This window comes from Pinus tabuliformis, chromosome 1_2, assembly GCF_031772625.1.
Source record: "Pinus tabuliformis cultivar Carrire ecotype Pingquan chromosome 1_2, CPIR1, whole genome shotgun sequence".
NCBI classification, from domain to species: Eukaryota; Viridiplantae; Streptophyta; class Pinopsida; order Pinales; family Pinaceae; genus Pinus; species Pinus tabuliformis.
Window position 1 is genome coordinate 324,977,446 of NC_142298.1, and position 4,964 is coordinate 324,982,409.

Here is a 4,964-nt window from a genome sequence, read left to right on the forward strand (position 1 = left end):
AACACATAGCCATGAGATATTGATACACTTTCCCTAATGACTTTGTTCTGTAAATTCCCTCAGGCTTCTGGCGAAATTTTCCTAGTTGTTGCCACCATGACTTAAGAAAATCCTTTGTAACATACTGAGAATAACAAGACGCATAAAACTTTGAATTCGAGTATTCTTCTGGACTTGGCAACTTGTAATAAAAGTGAAGATCATGGGGCTGATACATAGTGAGCTCTCACCCACTTGCACTGCATAAGATCATATTCTTGGAGTCCAGATGCTATAATATCCATCCTATCACTTCTGTGCAAGGTAAAACTGGATACCTGCTAGAAATTATGTGGAATCTAGACCTTTTGATATTGTATACTTCTCTATCCTCCAAGTCTTCGGGGAACTCTTTCTCAATGAAAGTTTTGTATATCATTTTCCATATTACAGTGGTTGACTTATCTATAAAGCACTTTGTATCTGGTAAAATAGGTGCTTTGGCTCTAGAGATGTCCACAACATCTTGGACCTTGCTTTTAGTAGCCTCCCTTGTTGGTCCTTTGAGTGTGACTGGAGGCATAGTTTCAGTGGAAGATGATAAGCTGACGTGCTCTAGATTTGCAGCATTTGGGAATTGAAATTCGCTCATGGCATGAAAAATCAATTCCACAAAATCCACCTATTATATCTTGTTTATTAATGCAAAAATCAATCACTATGAGGGAATATTACTCTGGTTCTGAGCACAGTAAAGCAATTTTGAAGCAAAGGTTACTTTACTAGCCACTAGAAATGCTCTCTGCACTAAGGCTAGGAGGGAGACTTGATTTGAGTATAGGTCACATCAGAAAGAGGTAGTGATTAGAAGCTTAGCTATTGAGAATGTGCAGTGTGCTCATGCAGGAATAGAGGTTGGCTTGCGAGCACATGTTGCATCTATAGTGAATAGAGGGTTGCATGTTGTCAACTAAAGGTGCGCTTTGTGCTATTGAAGGCCAGGTTGGTCACAGGTCGCAAGTACAGTGAGCAGGGATGTAGTCCTCAGTATGACACAACTACTAAAACTTTGAAGAGAACATTGTACACCTCAATATGAATAAATTAAATAGAGAAAGGTTGAAAGACATACGGGCCATTGATGGTTAGCTTTCAAAATACAATGAATGTTGGGTTGTGTTATTCTTTCCATGACTAGCGCATGTAGTGAATTGGGGGGTTTCATTGTGCCGATTGCGCAGGGGGGGTCACAGGGGGGTTTGCGGCAGTGCCCCGGGAATTTTTTTTTGGACCCTATATTAGGTTGGGCGGACCTACCTATGGTTTTGTGCATGATTTTCGCACATGGTTTTGGACACAATGGTTTTCAGTCCATGGTTTTGGATGCGATGGTTTTCGGTCCATGGTATTGGATGCTTCGGCATGTATAAGTGTGTATTGTAACATTGAAAGGAATATAATGAAAAATCAAGCTGGTAGTCCCAGTTTTGGGATCCTGCGGAAAATCCCTGTGTATATGTGTTTTACGTGTTATGCTCTCGCATTGTTTATTTTCTGTGTTTTAGAATTCGTATGCAGGTAATTTCTGTACGGGGTTAAAACCTACAATAGAGAAAGGTTGAAAGACATACAGGCCATTGATGCTTAGCTTTCAAAATACAATGAACAATTGAAGGAGCAAGTCCAAATGTTCAAATAAAGGATGGAAAATATGGAGAAGTACCTTGAGACCTCTACTAATTTGTTGCCATTACTAAAAGAAGTTTGAAGAATGCCAAGAATCCCTCATTGTAGTCACGATAGAATGGGACAAGCATAGAGTATAGTGTGTACATCTTCGTAAGAATATCATCTAGATGGATAACTAGCAAGAAGATAGGCTCACTCAGATGATGGCAAAGCTATAACAAGAGTTAGCAAATAAGGAGGAGGCATTAGGAAGACTCCAAGCAACTGTCCAAGAGCATTAGGAGGTAAGGCTACTTTCCATTTCCACTATTAAAGACAACACGATGATCAAGATAAATTTATGCAGTTCATTTTTTATAGACATTTCTTAAGAGAAAATTTGTGAATTTGAAAAGAAAACTAGAGGCATTGGTTCCACACTCTTAAGGAAAATGGTCTATGATGGATAAGGACTAGGAAAGATAATACAAGGCATATCAAGCCCCATTATAGCTACATCGTGGGTCAAACATGAAGATCTAGGCTTTGACAGTAGAGGGAAAATCCCATGGCCATGAAGACCACTTTTATGAAGGTGAAAGACATGTCAGAGTTGGCCTACCCATTAAGAGAAAGAGTGACAATAAGTGAAGGTGGAAATCCACTACCACCTCAACCTTCTTATGGAAAATTAAAGAAGGGAACAATGACAATAACTTGAAGACTCAACTGGCACCATCACTTAGAACAAGCAACAATTCAATCAACCATGGTAAGAAGGAGAAGAAGACCAAGAGAACTGCATCAAATAATGTTGAAGAATCAAGGGGAAATAGGTGTAGTTTGATTCTTCTAGACTTGATAACAATTTGTGGAGTATTTTTACTTTTTCTTGTTAGCTTAATCTTCTTCTTATTATTATTGATGCATGTGTGTGTGCTTCATCAAATTGCTACCAAAAACATAAGAACAAGAACACAAGATGTTGGCTCTCTGCCAGGACCAAAACCTCTCTTCTCTTGAGAGGAAAACCCTTTAGTAAGTTTCTCTTATTGAAGCTTCTTATTGATCAATGCCAAACCTTAGACTCTTGAAAAGAATATCCTCCAAGCACAAGTTAAGTCCTTCCTCCTTTCTGCACTCTGTTCGCTGACACTTCCTTCTTCCAACACTTCATTTCCTGGCACTTCGTCCTCCTTCCAACTGTTGTTAGATCACTTGTTCTAAAAGAGATACCTTTGATGAGACCCTTTCCTTATGATGATCCCTTCATTCTCTTCACCAACCAACAAACTTGTATGACTAAAATTGGAGGGCTGTTATAATAGCAGAGACAACCTCCTTCTCTTCACACGTGTGACTGTAATAGGCTTTAGAACATCCTTATTACCTTTGCTCTTCTTCCTTACTTCTTCGCTTGAGTGGGAGGATCTTTAGACCTATGTTCTTAGCCCAAGTGATAAAGTTTATGTGACTGTGATAGAGGGATACTATGACAACAAAGAGACCCTCTCCTTCTTTGCGCGTGTAACTGTCTTTTAGCCCTAGAACAAACTTTAAAGGCTCGATATTTCTTCCTCCTTCTTCACTGCACTTGGAGACCCTTTATTCATCCTTCTTCACCCTTTTCTCAGCTTCCTATCTTCACTGATTTCAGAGGTGATTACTTGACGTTATGATGGAGTGGACAACCTATATATATAGAGGATTGTCCTTCCTTTAGGCCGACTAGAAGGTTGCAGATCGACTTGACATATATAATTCAGATTGCTTCTTTGTAGGTGTCATTGCATGGAGGAGACTTGTTGACTTTGCTTGGAGGTATTCTTTTGACTCTAATACATAAATATACATGGTGTAACATTCCCTTAAGGTCTTCCATAATTTATTTTTACTCTTTGACTCACCTATAGCACTTTAACATGTGCTAGACCTATTTCAATGAGCAAGAAACTCATTGACATATATTATGAAAATAATATTTATTTTCTTGAATATATACAAATATCAAAAGTAAATTTATGAAGACCGAACCTAGTTACATTTCCTTCAACACTCCCTCTTAACTAGGGAGGTATTCATAAAACATTACAAGGTGTTTGGCTATGTTTCAATCTTGAAGAATTCACATAATAGAAACCAAATTGGCAATCCATCTATTATAGAATCATAGTAACCAACATTGTTTCCACAACAAGGCCTTGATTGACAACTCTATCTCTCAATAGATTAAAGCACAATGTTGGCGAGACCAATGACTTATACACACCTTAGTCATTGTCTCTCAAGATACATACACACCCGGGTGTTCACTGAGTATGAACTTCTAGGACTATTCTTATCTTGGGTTCCCAATCCTCAAAGAATATCAGTCCTCTTGCCTACTCTTATCTTGGATGCCCTACACATGCTCAAAGAGTATTAGATGCCATATGATTACCTAATCCTCCCATTATTCCTTCCCAAGTGAAGAGAAGAATGTTGTGTCTATCACTTCCTCTCAATTGAGGAAGACATGCCAAAGTATCCTCTGACAAGGTACTTGTCCAAGTTCCTTTATAATTGGAAACTTGTTATAACTCCCTTTTAGCTAGGGACTTGTCCATTCATCAATAACTTCTTCTTTGTGGGTCCTCCAATTACTTGATCTCCTTCCCAACTTTGATTTCATGAAGTATTTGTTCAAACTTCTACTTGGTAGGGCACCATCCATCGATCACTTTCCTTCCTGGTTTGTCATGACATTGCTTCCTTCGTGGAAGGTGGCCTTCTTGTCATATATTAGGTTCTCTTATCATCTAGTTATTCCTTGTCATCTTGTCTATGCTTCAGGCTACTCTTCACATGCATGCTTCTTTGTACTTGCTTATTCTGTAGAATTTCCTGCAAATTCTCTACAAATCTACCTCTGATATCTATGTAGAAAATCTGACTGTAGATTAACTCGATAATGCAATATACCAAAGAAAAATACTATAATCTACTTCTACTATCAAACTTGCGGAAGCTTAAAGATAGAGCAATATCGAGCTGAACAAATATAACCAGAAGAAGAAGAATCAATGCACATGAAACACAGAAAATACTCAGGGGAAAGCCTAAGCTAAAAACCCCACTATCTGTATTATCATACAAGGTGGAAATACATCAGAATTATACAAATCCTTAGCTCTCACAGCTAGCCAGCTCTCAGTACAATCCTCTTGGATGCTCACAGGCAAACAAAACTTCTCACAAGCCTTCTCCTCTGCCTTCCAAGCTCCTATTTCCTTGTGCAGATACCTTTGGGATGATCTCCTTCACCCAGTGTAACACTG